Here is a 15,013-nt window from a genome sequence, read left to right as displayed (position 1 = left end):
AATCCCTTCAGGTAGATGGCCCTGCTCAATCTGTAGGAAAGGCGTTGGTAGAAACTCCATAAGATGTACCTGGTTCAAGCTATGGACACATAAGAAGTGCAGCAATATCAGAGGAAGATTAACAGGGAAAATAATTTTTGAGTGTGAAAAGTGCACAGGTACAATAAACACCAAAAATGTACAGAAAATAGACCCCATCAACTGCCAGTGGGGTAAGCTAGAGGTAGTAGAATAGCTTCCATTATCTAGGTGACCAAGTTAGTAGCAGAGATGGATGTTCCAGGAGCAGAGCTGCAAGAATAAGAATAGGCTGGGCAAAGTTCAGAGAGTCCTTACCTCTGCTGGCAACAAAGGGCCTCTCCCTCTGAGTGAAAGGCAGACAGTATGATGCCTATGTGTGAACAGCTATGCTACACGGCAGTGAAACATGAAAGGAGACAGCCAAGGACCTGCATACGCTTGAAAGAAATGAAGCTGGTTTGCTTCGCTGTGTGTGCAATGTCAGTGTGCATGTATGACAGTGTAAGAATCTTGAGAGAAAAGTTGGGTATAAGAGGCATCAGATGTGGTGTGCAAGAGATGACTGTGCTGGTATGGTCATGTGACGCATATGGACAAGGACAGCTGTGTAAAGAAGTGCTGTTCTCTAACTGTGGAGGGAACATGTGGTAGAGGTAGACCCAGGAAGACATGGGACAAGGTGGTGAAGTATGATCTTCAAACGTTGAGCCTCACAGAAGCAATGACTAGTGACTAAGACCTTTGGTGATGTGCTGTGCTTGAGAGGACCCATCAAGCCAAGTGAAAATGTAGTTGTGGCTGATGTCAGTGTCACATAACTGGCACCCATGCTGGAGGCACATAAAAACCACCTTTTAAGCATTGAGCTTCACGGAGGTAAGGTGGCCGATGCCACCTTCTAAGTATTGAGCCTCGTGGAAGCATTGACAATCGACTAAGACCTTTGGCATTACACCATGCTTGAGAAAATCCATCAAACCAAGTGAAATCGTAGTTATGGTAGATATTGGTGTCACACATATGGCACCCATGCCAGTGGCACATAAAAACACCCATTACACTCTTGGAATGGTTGGCATTAGGAAGGGCATCAAGCTGTAGAAACCATGCCAAATCAGACTAGAGTCTGGTGCAGCCTTCCAGCTTGCCAGCCCTGGTCAAACCATCCAACCCCTGCCAGCATGGACAATGGACATTAAATGATGATGACGATGATGTATCTTTGACATAGTTCCAAGAATATTTAAATAACATAAGTGTTGAATATTAAAGTTTAATTATGAAATACTGTAAAAATGCATAAAAAAGTTATATTTCCTTGTAATCAAATGGCATGCAGTGTGACCGGAAATATGTAACATCACTGGTAAGTTTCAGTAACAAGCCAGGGTGGTTAACATGTTAAGTGAAGGTCAGACTATGTGATGCTTGCATAACAGCAAAACATGGGCACTGAATGTAGATGATGAGCAAATGCAGGTGAGAAACGAGATGAACAAAATCCACTGATTGTGTAATGTCAGTATGAATGAGTGACAGAGAACAAATGAATTGAGAAGGAAACTAGATATGAGGAATGAAACGTAGTGTGTATGGAGGGTGACAGTTGAGTAAAGAATGAGACACAATGTGCATGATGGACATTAGTTGGGTAAAGAAGTGACAGGGCATCCATATAGAAGGAACCTGCAGAAGCTGAAGTTCAACGAAAACATGGGTAGAAATGGTGAAAACTCACTGCAAGAGAGCAAACCTAAAAGAGATGACAAATAACAAGAAGCCATGCAGATGTATATGTGAGTGTGTGTGTGTACATACATATGTATGTGTAAATATTAATGAAGAAAACAAAAAAGTCACATGATGTACTTGTTCTACATCAAATTACAAACATTCCTTTGTGACTATTACAGAATAGCTGAGTAAAATAATGTAAATGACATATTTGATAACGAAAATATTAATACGGTGCTCTATCACTTAACTCAAATAAAAGTAATGGGAATAGTGAAAATTTTACTATTGTATTCTTTCAGTTTCTCAGAATCTGAGATACTGCAGTTTTACTTTTGTATGAACATATTTGCCACTAGTAAAAATATTTCGTCAATATTGCTTCTAGATTTGTATAATTTAGAAATGCATTTTGAACAAATGATTCCTGATGGTATGAAGAGTTGAGATGAGGAGGGAAAGATGTGATGGCTAAATGGTGGACTGTTGAAAACAAGAAATGGTGGCCATGTCAAAAACTCATGTGTTTTGTGGATGTCTCAAGGAAAGCTGGCATGAGGAAGTGGAATTGCTATAACTGTTTAAAAAGAATGTGCTTGAAGAATTCATTATCTCAAAATCAAAATTACTTCTTTACAAAGCTATTCAGCAATTCCACTAGTAGTGAGTTGACTGTTCTCACAAAGTATCATAAAATGAGCTGCAAGTATGGGTGTATACAATAGTCTGTTGGTATAACTTTGAGGAGAATGATTGAAGTGAATATATACTTGCTCACAGTCGATAATTAGAGACACTGATGATGCTAGCAAACTTGATTGTAGTGGAGATTAACGAAAATGTTTTTTTTACCTCCAAAACATTTTTCATGATGGGTAGGAGAGATAGTATAAATGGGTGGATTTTTAGTGGTACTGAAATTGGAACCAACAAATGTTTTACCTTGTTCTCAGAGATATTGATATTCATTATCAAAGAAATGATTACCTTCTTAAATGAAGGCCAATTAAGTGAAGTGGAGGAAAGAAACTTGGTAGTGTCGAAATTTGCTGCAAAGACAGGAAACAGCTTTTCATGACTGTTTCTTGCCAACTGTGTGTCATTGGAAAAGAAGTATTTGAATGTATATGTATTCTTTTATTTGTTTCAGTTATTTGAGTGTGGCCATGCTGGAGCACCGCCTTGAAGGGTTTTAGTCAAACAAATCAACCCTAGGATTTATTTTTTTTATTAAAGTCTAGTATTTATTCTAACGAACTCCTAAATTACAAGGACATAAACATACCAACACCGGTTGTCAAGTGGTGACGGGGATACAAGCAGACACAAAGTCACACACACACATAAATATATACATATATACAACAGGCTTTTTTCAGTTTCCATCTACCAAATTCACTCACAAGGCTTTGGTCAGCCCAAGGCTATAGTAGAAGACACTTGCCCAAGGTGTCACACAGTGGGATTGAACCTGGAACCATGTGGTTGGCAAGCAAGCTTCTTACCACACAGCCATGCCTGTGCCTATGTGTATGTGTATATATATATATCATCATCATCATCATCATCGTTTAACGTCCGCTTTCCATGCTAGCATGGGTTGGACGATTTGACTGAGGACTGGTGAAACCGGATGGCAACACCAGGCTCCAGTCTGATTTGGCAGAGTTTCTACAGCTGGATGCCCTTCCTAACGCCAACCACTCAGAGAGTGTAGTGGGTGCTTTTACGTGTCACCCGCACGAAAACGGCCACGCTCGAAATGGTGTCTTTTATGTGCCACCCGCACAAGCCAGTCCAGGGGCACTGGCAACGATCTCGCTCGAAAATCCTACAGGAGCCAGTCAGGCGGTACTGGCAACGGCCACGCTCAAAATGGTGCATCTCATGTGCCACCCGCACAAGAACCAGTCCAGGGGCACTGGCAACGATCTTACTTGGCTTGCCGGGTCTTCTCACGCACAGCCCATTTCCAAAGGTCTCGGTCCGTAGTCATCGCCTCGGTGAGGCCCAATGTACGAAGGTCTTGCCTCACCACCTCAGCCCAGGTCTTCCTGGGCCTACCTCTTCCACGGGTTCCCTCAACTGTTAGGGTGTGGCACTTTTTCACGCAGCTATCCTCCTCCATTCTCACCACATGTCCATACCAGCGCAATCGTCTCTCTTGCACGCCACAACTGATGCTTCTAATGTTCAGCTTTTCTCTCAAGATACTTACACTCTGACGGGTATTCACATTGACATTACACATCCAACGGAGCATACTGGCTTCATTCCTTGCGAGCTTAAGTATGTCCTCAGCAGTTACAGCCCATGTTTCACTGCCATGTAGCATGGTTGTTCGTACGCATGCGTCATACAGTCTGCCTTTTACTCTGAGTGAGAGTCCCTTTGTCGCCAGCAGGGGTAAGAGCTCTCTAAACTTTGCCCAGGCTATTCTTATTCTAGCAGCTACACTTTCAGCGCACCCACCCCCACTACTAACTTGGTCGCCCAGATAGCGGAAGCTATCGACTACCTCTAGTTTTTCACCCTGGAATGAGATAGAAGTTGTTTCCTGTTTGTTTGCAGTCTTTATTGCACCTGAACATCTGCCACAAACAAAAACTAACTTGCTAGTTAACCTGCCTTTGATGTTGCTGCACCTCTTATGTGTCCATAGCTTGCACCGGGTACATCTTATAGAGTTACTACCTACTCCTTTTCTACATACTGAGCAGGGCCATCTACCTGAAGGGGTTTGTGTTTTATCTACCTTCCTACTTATTAGGATTTTGGTTTTAGCTAGGTTGACTCTAAGGCCCTTCAATTCTAGACCTTGCTTCCACACCTGAAACTTCTCCTCTAGTTCTGATAGTGACTCCGCAATTAGGGCAAGGTCATCAGCATAGAGGAGCTCCCAGGGGCAACCTGTCTTGAACTCCTCTGTGATTGCCTGGAGGACTATGGTAAATAATAGGGGGCTGAGGACGGAACCTTGGTGGACCCCTACCTCTACCCGGAATTCATTGCTGTACTCATTTCCAACCCTCACCTTACTGGCCGCATCTCTGTACATGGCTCGCACAGCTCTCACTAGCCATTCTTCTATCCCAAGTTTCCTCATTGACCACCAGATAAGGGATCGGGGGACCCTGTCAAAGGCTTTCATGCGAGATTAAGGTAAATACAAGTTTATATTATAGTTGCTTGGAACCCTGTATTAGGTTTTCCAAGTGCATTTGGATGCTTAACGAGAATGTATCATCAGGGAACACATTATTGCATTAGGGTACAGATAACTAGTGTCAACACTACTTCTCTGTAGCGTAATGCAATAAAGCATTCTTTGATGAGGAACACTTTATTGCTTCCAAATGCACTCGCAACATCCAATGCAGAGTTCCAAGCAACCATAAGGGTAAAACTAATAATATAAATTTGTGCTTATCTTAATCTCTCCTACATTTGTTCAATACTTCATAAGTTAGTTGCTAAGCTCCACTATCTGCTTTAGCAGGATTCTATGGCTGGATGCTCTTCCTAATGCCAACCACTTTACAGGGTGCACTTTGGGTGCTTTTTATGTGGTTTTGTGTCAGGTGATGAGGAATCAAAGTATGATGAGCAGAAATAGGTGCTTTGCTGCTGAGGAGATACATGGCTACCTCAATTGGAAAGAGAGGGGAGAGAGATGATGGAGAAAATGGTGGTCAAGATGAGTTGGGGCATACCCTGAAGTTACAGAGTATTCAACAAGGTGGGTGAATAGGTAAGTTAGCAAGAATGGGAAAGGGGAGTAGGTCGCAGTGAGTGGTAAACATGGGTGGAGGGAAGGTGTACATTTGGCAGAGCAGTTTGGGCAGGGGAATTCATCAGAGACAGACTATGTGCAAGGGCATAAACATAAACGACATGGCTTTAGAACTGTATTTTGGCTTAAATGGATGGGTCTTCCCGGGCACAGCAAATGATCAATCATCTCAGTCCTTTGTCAACTCTTCTGTGATGCTCAACAACATATGGAGGTCATTTTAACTACTTTGTGCCACTTCTTCCTCTTCCACAGGTTCCATCCACACTTAGCTATCAGTACTTCTTTATCCAGCTGTCTTCATCCATACACATTACATGACCATACCAGTGCAGTGTTCTTTCTTGTACACAACATCTTATATCCCTTATGTCCAATTTTTCTCTCAACGCATTTACACTTTGTTGTACATGCACACTGGTACTGCACATCCTGTGGAGCATGCTAGCTTCCTTTCTTTCGAAGCCTTCACATGTCCTCTGCATTTACAGCCTACATTTCACTATCATGTAGTACTGCTGTTCATTCATACACAAGCACCATATATTCTGCCTTTCATTCTGAGAGAGAGACCTTTTGTTGCCGCCAATAGACGTAATAGCTCTCTGAACTTTCTCTATCCTATTCTTATTCTACCAACTGTACTTTCAGAAAAACTAGTAATTAGATCACTTACATAACAAACTATCTACGTTGTGTGTGTGTCTGTGTTTCAGTTTGTGTAAAAGCTTTTGGATTGTTTAGTATAAATTATCTTTCGGTTTTTGTACGTCTCTGTTTTCTTTTCACTGGTGTAGTTAAATGCTTTGTAATTTGAATCGTGGTAAATAAAATCATCCTCGTTCAGGTACAGGGATCGATTTAATCAACTCTACTTACTTTCTGACAACTCGTGTCCTTTAGCCTATATCAGAAACAATAATAATAATAATAATCCTTTCTACTATAGGCACAAGGCCTGAAATTTGGGGGAGGAGACTAGTCAATTCTTTTCTACTCTAGGCACAAGGCCTGAAATTTTGGGGGAGAAGGCCTGTCAATTAGATTGCCCCCATTACACAACTGGTACTTATTTATCGACCCCAAAAGGACGAAAGGCAAAGTCGACCTCGGGGGAATTTGAACTCAATAATAATAAGGTAGTGGATTGGCAGAATTGATAGAACAATAGAAAAAAATGCCTTGTAGTATTTGCTCCCAGTCTTAACATCCTGAGTTCAAATCGCGCCAAGGTCAACTTTGCTTTTCTTGGAGAATCGATAAAATAAAGAACCAGTCAAGTACTTTGTTGCTGGTATTGACTAAGCCCTTGCCTTACAAAACAACTAGACTTCTACCTAAATTTTAAAATTATTTTTAGTGACAATAGGCAAACTCAACAGAGCTGGGTACAAATACAGGCGGAGGTAAAGGACATGAACCGCACCGCCTTTCGTGGGGGGAAGGTTCCTACAGAAACCCACTTTTTCAACTGCGGAGATTCCGAATCTGCAAAAAAAAATCGGCATTTCTAAATTTGAATCCTCTCCCAATTTTCCACTTTTTTTAGAATTCTTTTTTTTTTTTCTTTTGGCGAAATACGTAGAAAAATACGGAGATTATGATTCTGAAAAAAAAAATTGCTAAAATTTCAATTTTTCAAAAATAAATAAATTAACACCCCCTCCACTCCGTCAGCGCATCTGTGACAGAAAGTGAGCATGTGGTTGCGGGTCTTTTGAAATGCCGATTTCTTCTTTCAGATTCGGAGTCGAAAAGGTGGGTTTCTGTAGAAAAAAATAAAAATAACCAAAAGCGAGTGCAGTCCATGTCCTTTACTACCCACCAAATACTTTGCTATACGAAATAACATTTTTTGTGTTTCGTGTTCAAACACCTTGGAATTCACTTCATCTTTCATCCTTCCCATTAATGGGTGACCTTCTCCACAATGTGTGGAATTGTGTTGAATCGTTTAAAAAAGGAATATTTGGACACTAGTGATACAATGAGTGGAAGACTTAAGCACCCGCCGGTTTAATACGACTCTCAGCCCTTTATCGGAGTTTACTTTGTTGCGAGCATTCAGGTCTCCAGCCTGAGAATAACTTTTCCTTTCCTTCTACAAATATCGGAGAGCCTAAAAGGAATCCTAAGTTCAACTCTTTATCGTCTAGCACGTATTTTAACAAAAATAACAACAACAAAAAATCACCCCAAAACGAAATCTATTTGAACTGTAAACCACAATGACAGAATTAATGAAGTTACTTCATACACAGACAATATGTACAACTTATTAACTTAATTGAATGCAGAGTTGCATGCAAAATTAAGCACATGGCTAGACATCGATATACAAGCTGCTTGTCGGTCTACTCTCTAATTGCACTTGGATTTATTTAATCGTAATTTACGATCGTCAACACAACAGAGTAGAGATGAATACTATAGGTAAATAAACTATATCTTTTCTTATTGTTGGAGAGAGTAAAGATGTTTCATAGAGAGAATAGAGCTTAACAGGTGTGTGTGTGTGTATATATATATATATACAGGTTAACAGATATATATTTGGAATGGCATAGTAAAATTATTATGATGGATAACAACATTAGAAACGATGGGTAAATACATGGAGATATAATGGGAAGTTTCAAGTGTGAAAGGTGAAGAAATACAGGAAAATGAATGGATGAAATATTTTTATTTAAAAAAATAATCATTGTATGTGCAAATCTATGGGTAGCTGAATTCAGTCAATTCAGTTTGTCATTGTACACGAATAATAAAACAAGCTATAGTTGTCCTCTAACGTAAAAATATAACATATTTCCATATTTTCCTTTTAAACTAGACGAAGCTGAGAATATTTTGCAGAAATTGAAACGATAACTTTCAATATTCCAAGAGGCAAAAAATGGGACGATAGAAAAATATGAATGAATGACATGTGTAAAGCTGCGGAAGCCTAAGAAAATAACAGAAACAGAATATTGAAACTAACACATTTAACAGGTTGGAAACTGGTGTTGATAGGAACATGGAATGTACAAAATGAAAGGTCAACTGTTTGCATAAAGGGATTAGTAAATACCTACGTGGCATAAAAATAATATACCACATCTAAGAATACATACATATGGATTAATATCAAAGAAAACTCTATATTTACGTAAGAAGAAGGTGTGTAAGAAATAATTGGTTTCCGTTAGAGGTCGCCTTCCTATGTTGAAGTAGAATTGTTCCCGTTTTAACATAAGATTTAGTGATTGCTTCACTTTATTTCACTTCATTTGCAGTTGTTGGTATCCATGCAAGATGATACAGCGGTTGCTGTTGACAGAATGTAGACGAGAAGCAAAGCGGCATTTTAAAGCTATAAATATGTGAAAGAAGACAAAACATGATGGAGAAAGATAAATACACAAACGACTTGCTAGCAGCGATCAAACAGGAAGCACTCTCTACCGGAAATACATTTATCACATGGACTTCATATCACCGGCTTGATCAATGTAAACAATTGTTAGACAATATTTTCTTTTAACCAAATTGTATTTTGCCCTATCCTTCGTACTTAAATATAATGTCCCTTACATTTTATGATAATCACCGATTTAAATAACTAGATGGTCTTCTTCGCGGTGGATCGTCTTGCTAGAAATAACAATCAAATGTCCTTCAACCATGCCCTACCGTGTTAGAAAACAAAAGACAGGACAGTCGGATAATGTAGTCCTAGGAAAGATAGGTTGGTCATAACTGGAATGCCTTTGATTGTAGGTCTGCTCATTCAGAGCTCACCTGGCACTAAATTATAACATTATACTCCATTCACAACAAAGAACTCTAGCGGTGAAGCATGTTATTTCGTTGTTTATGACGCAAACATCAGCTAGTGTTATTTACCTAACAACGCTTGTCTTTTCATGTCGTTCTCTTTCTTTCTTTCTCTTTTTTCTTCTTCTTTTTTCTTTTTTTAATAATTTTCAGTCTGAGAAGATGAAGTGTGTCGGTAATAAAACGAAACCGCAGAATCCGAATTCCACGCTCTCTTGAAAGTTCTCAGAGCGTGGAATTCGGGTCAATATAAAGATCCTCACCCGGGAACAAAAAAAAAATTAACCAGCTGGGGTGGGGGGTGTTAACAAGTATGTGGAAACCGAATATGAAAAAAAATGCGCGTTGACCACCCGAGTGGGGGGGGGGGGGGTGAGGAGAGGACTTTCGGAAAATTCACAAGATCCGATTTTTCCGTCATAACTTTCGGTAAAATGGATATATATTGATTTTTTTTACGGAATCCCACGTTTTTGGTTATGGAGGATCCGATTCTGAAGAAAAGTTTTTAAAATCGCATTTTTTCACTTTTCCTGTTTTTTTGCGAAATACGTAGAAAAATACGAAGATTACGATTCTGAAAAAAATTGGTTAGTAAAATTTCAATTTTTCAAAAAAAAAAATGAAAAGAAACTGATTAAAAGCTCTGTTAAAATAAATATTCTCACTCACAGACGTCATGTATGTGAGACACAATAGCTAAGTTAATGAAAACATCTAAAAGCTTACTAGAAATGATTATGCGGTGAGGAAAACAATACCATTCCGGTATTGAGAAAATTCTTTATAGCATCTATATTTACAGCCTTACTTTCAAGGTCAAATTTGCCTTACATCCTTCCAGGTTCGATAAAACATTGGAATGTTTATGAACAATTGGGTTCGATTTAATCGATTATACTCCTACCCAGAATCTGTGGCTTTGTGTCAAAGTAAGAGATTAATCTTATTTTGATTCTTACAGGTGCAACTCCAGACATTATTTGGGCTCATTATGACTTCATTAGTGAAGTATAGACTTCACCGTACTTGTCAAATTAGCGACTGGAGGTTCACTACATAAACGGACAAGATTACAAACTAACTTAAGTAGAAAACAAAAATTGAGTTGGAAGTAAGTTGCTCAGCGATGTCATATAGATGAAAAACGATCGTTATGTTAATCTGTTTAATCTGAGGAGCATTAAAAAGCGAACTAGTAATAATTTATGCAGTTAGAAAAACATTAATATTCTCTTTTAACATTGCAGTTCACTGAGGGACATATGCTTCATCAAGCCTCTTCACCTCTTTCTAGCTGTTATCATTCAAGTCTGGTACTGCTTTTTACATCCATATAGAAGAAAACTAATATTAGTTATTGACCAATATGATTTTAATTACTTAGGTAACTGCAGGAAACAAGTCTAGACATGTGATCGCATTATAACTTCAGCAGCAAAGTATTGCTTTGTTTTTCCCCACTATGTTATTGCCTCTAGTTTAAAAGCTCAATGCATTAATTATGAAACGAATCAAACTATTAGTTTCAGTTTCAATAAAAAAAATTTAAAAAACGCTAAATCCTCTACATGCTCTGAGCAATCCTCTCTCATTCATTCAACACAAACAAACGGATGTATATATATGGATTATGTGGTATTGCTACAATCATTTTATTAAGGGATTTTAATGCATTGTAACATTGTGTCTTGCTCAAGGACCTGATGTGTTGCCAGGAATTGAACTCACGACCTTGCAGTCATGGGTCAAATACCCTAAGCACAACGCCACACACCTTCAGCTATGAGAATAATCTAGTCTGTAGATTCAAATTAAAACACCTTGCAGTAATTAGTTTTGTTCATCTACATTCCAAGTTCATGTCTCACTTGAGTAGATTTTTTTTTTTACCATTTCTCTGGTGTTGATAAAATAATATCCAATAACTTTGTTGGCTTAACTAGGCATATTCTTTTCTTGTTCTTTTCTTCTTTTAACATCAATTTATCTATGCAAACATGGATTGCTTGGGGATATATTCAGGGCAGCAGTTTATGACTAAACACTCTTCCTGTTACCAACCCTTACCTGTTTAGTCAGAAATTTTGTTTATTTTAAATTTGTAACCTTGTGCTAATGTGACAAATCGTTATCACTATTCATCATCATTTAACGACCATTTCTCATGCTGGCATGGGTTAGACAGTTTGGGTGGTACTGGTAAACTGGAGAGCTGCACCTGGCTCCAATCTGGTTTGGCTTGGTTTCTATGGCTGACTGCCCTTCCTAATGCCATCCACTCTACAAACAGTACTGGGTGCCTTTTACGTGTCATTGGCACTGGCCATGATTACGACTTCATGTAGCTTGACTATTAGTTGTTGTTAATCAGCATAGTAATAATTAGAACAGTATTAATAAAAGAGGAGCCTCTATGTAAATGCTTGATCTATTGAGAAATATTAGCCAAATTTCCCTCACATCATATCCTACCATTTTGAAAAGGAGGATATTTTAAGTATTACTCGAAGCCTTCGACGAAATAGGAGGGTATATAGCATCACATAATGTGGAAGACAACTGGAGGTTTCTACGGGACAACCTGCTGAGAGCCACTGACCAAATCAAATGGAAATTGTAGTCGTGAGCCCCATGCCGGTAGCACGTAAAAAGCACCATCCGAATGTGGCCGATACCAGTGCCGCCTTGACTTGCCTTCTGTGCTGGTGGCATGTAAAAAGCACTATCCAATAGTGGTCGATGCCAGCTGCTCTGGCCCGTTGTGCCGGTGGCACGTAAAAAGCACCCACTACACTCTCGGAGTGGTTGGCATTAGGAAGGGCATCCAGCTGTAGAAACACTGCCAGATCAGATTGGGGCCTGATGCAGCCTCCTGGCTTCCCTGACCCCAGTCGAACCGTCCAACCCATGCCAGCATAGAAAACGGACGTTAAACGATGATGATGATGATAACTCAAGATGATACTGTCTGAAGAAAGGTACTACCTGAAAAGTCAGAACTAAATTCTTCTCATAGAACACAAACGTTTTTTGCATATCTGTATATTACAAATGTTATTATTTACATAAATGCTCTGTAATTGTGCCTTTGAAATCGACTCACTTATTCATCCTTGCATGGGTTTTATGCAATTAGCATTGGTGGATTCCTAAGAACATCACTGAAGACTTCAACATCACTGAAGACTTCAACATCACTGAAGACTTCAACATCACTGAAGACTTAAACAAGTTGGCAGAGCCAATCCCTCTCGCATCTATACATCTATTTCAAAATTTAAATTCAGGACTACATGTCAACCAAACACTCATCAATTAGACACTATTTACACTAGTAATTCTTACCTAGCCATTGGGGCTTTTGAGAGAAACTACATCAGAAGTAGGCATGAAATAGTTCCAGTAACGTGATACGAACAATCGACCCTTCTGGTGGCAGTCTAATATTCTGTTAACTTGGCCAGCTTTAGCATTTTATGTTCGGTGAAAACTCATTTGTTATATTTTTCCTTGTTTTTACTTTTTTGTTTCGAAACGAAAGAAAAAAAAAATTACTAAGATGGTTAACGAAAAAAAGTAAGAGTAGCGTCCCTTTGTTCACATTTACATCTCGGTGATGCATATTTTCATTAATTACATCTCTTTTACACATTTCGCTTACTATTTACAACTCCGATGTTATATTTTTTTTCACACACTAAATTGTTTCAAAACTTTTTTTAAATCTTTGAAGAGATTTTTAACCACCTGATCAGTGATGTCATAGTAGCGTTCATTTTTAATTTTGAATTTTGTTTTAGAAGTTTATTTCAGTTCTAAGTCACTGAACCTATTCGAATTGGTTGTTTTGTGAATTCTAAACTTTTGGTAGAATCTGTAGCTGATAAATTTAACTCTAAACGATCCAACGAGAGAGATCTCTCGATTTCGTAGAAATAGTAGCCGAATCTCATTCACAGTACACAATATTGTCATTAAAAGAAAGATATAGAAGATAATGTTGTCCTAACTATGACTAAAAGAAAAGGTTGGAAAGTCTTCTGTAACAAGTCTACTCGATCGAAACTGACGCAGGGTTAAACGACTAAGATTATATTAAATTTAGCTCTATAACTAAATAACTAGTGTTAATTTTCTTTTATCGAATGTTGATTAACTTTGGGTTAAATAATGATTCCATGTTTGTTTTAAATGAAGGGAATCAAGGTTTTTAAAATATATTTGAACGTGTTATGTAATGTTTTATATCCGCGTATTTTTCGTAGTTTAAAATGTAAACATGCACGCAGAGAGCATGTGTATATATGTGGGGTGATCGGATGTAGCGCACGATCCATTCCCCCAAACACATTCGATATACGAAATAGAGGGAATATATAGTTTTAAGACAAGAATCTACAACCATCTAGGAAAAGGCCGTGCTCGCATGCTGAAAAAAGTAGGTAAAAACTTCGTACGTGTAACCAGTAGTGGTAAGCGGTAGACGCACAAGAGGTGTAGTGGAATCACAGACAGGCTAACAGCATAAATAGCCTTCATATGTGACAAGTAGTCAGAATATTAAGCACGAAGAGCACTCAGGAGGTAAATTCTCTCAACTGCTCAGAAGGTTCTATAGAAGTAGTCAATAGCTTTAGTTACCTAGGTGATATAATTTGCTGTGGGAGCTGTTATTTTGAAAACATAGTAACCAGAGAAAGAACTAGTGCTGAATTAAGTGAGTTATTCCCTCTGTTGGCAACAAAGGACAGATTGATGCTTGTGTGTCAAGTACCATGCTACATGGTAGCGAGACCCGAAATCTGAGTGCAGGGGATTTGTAAAGACTAGACAGAAATTAGGTTGGACATTTTGTACTGGATATGTAAAGTTAGTGTGTATGTTTCCCCAAGACACCATTAGGTGTCTTGGGGGAAATTTCGAACCTGGGTTCTCATTCCTAAGGCTGGAGGATATATCAGCCAAAACGTTGTGTTAACAACTAACAAGATGAGGACAAATATCCCGTCAAATGTAAATAATGTACATAATTCCTCATCTCTTAATCATAGAATTGTATTATCAGTGTGTATGATCAACACGGTACAAATGACCACAGAGAAAAACTGTGTATGAGAGGAATCTGATGTAGTTTGCAATAGAAAAAAATTATGTTTATGACATATGACAGCTGCATAAAATAGGGCTGAGTGTTTAAAACTGAAGGGCCTTGTGGAAAAGGAAGACTTAGAACAACATGGGACAAAAAGATGAAATCTGATCTCAAGATGCTGAACCTCACAGAAGCGATGGCTGGGAATTGCAGCAATTGGTGACATACTGTATTTGAGAAAACCCATTTTTGGGTGCAAGCTGAACAGTGTGAACGTTAAGAAGGGGAGATGGGTGGGGTGCTTTCAATGCATCAGTTTATTGCTTTCACCTGCCTTTCTTTCTCTTGAGATGCTTTAAACTGCATTCAACCTCTATTTTCCCCACACCTCTGTGGTCCCCTGCTGTCTCTCTTTTCTCTTCCTACATTCACTCACTGCCAATCTTTCCCTCACCAGCTTCTCACAGCCTATTTACCAACTTAACGCTTTCTCATCTCTCCTTTTCTACCACCCTTACAGCTCTCTCACACCTCCCTTAGTATGTAAT

The 15,013-nt window shown here is 38.8% G+C and overlaps 1 protein-coding gene across 4 annotated transcripts in view; it reads right to left on the bottom strand.

The window, feature by feature from the left end:
* Window positions 1–12,856, bottom strand: part of LOC106868429 (mitoguardin) — a 45,583-nt gene extending 32,727 nt beyond the window's left edge. Inside the window, exon 1 of one of the 4 annotated variants that reach the window (XM_014913677.3) lies at window positions 12,719–12,856. The gene's annotated coding sequence lies outside the window, so the exon portion shown is untranslated. Of the gene's footprint in view, window positions 1–8,702; window positions 8,996–9,127; window positions 9,264–12,718 lie in introns of those variants that run through there. The other 3 variants (XM_014913678.3, XM_014913673.3, XM_014913676.3) reach the window with 3 other exon arrangements.
* Window positions 12,857–15,013: the final 2,157 nt, after the last annotated feature.

Source organism: Octopus bimaculoides, chromosome 1 (genome assembly GCF_046866305.1).
Source record: "Octopus bimaculoides isolate indiv1 chromosome 1, ASM4686630v1, whole genome shotgun sequence".
Lineage (NCBI taxonomy): Eukaryota > Metazoa > Mollusca > Cephalopoda > Octopoda > Octopodidae > Octopus > Octopus bimaculoides.
Note: the sequence above shows the minus strand (reverse complement) of the source record. Positions and strands in the feature narration are given on the sequence as shown.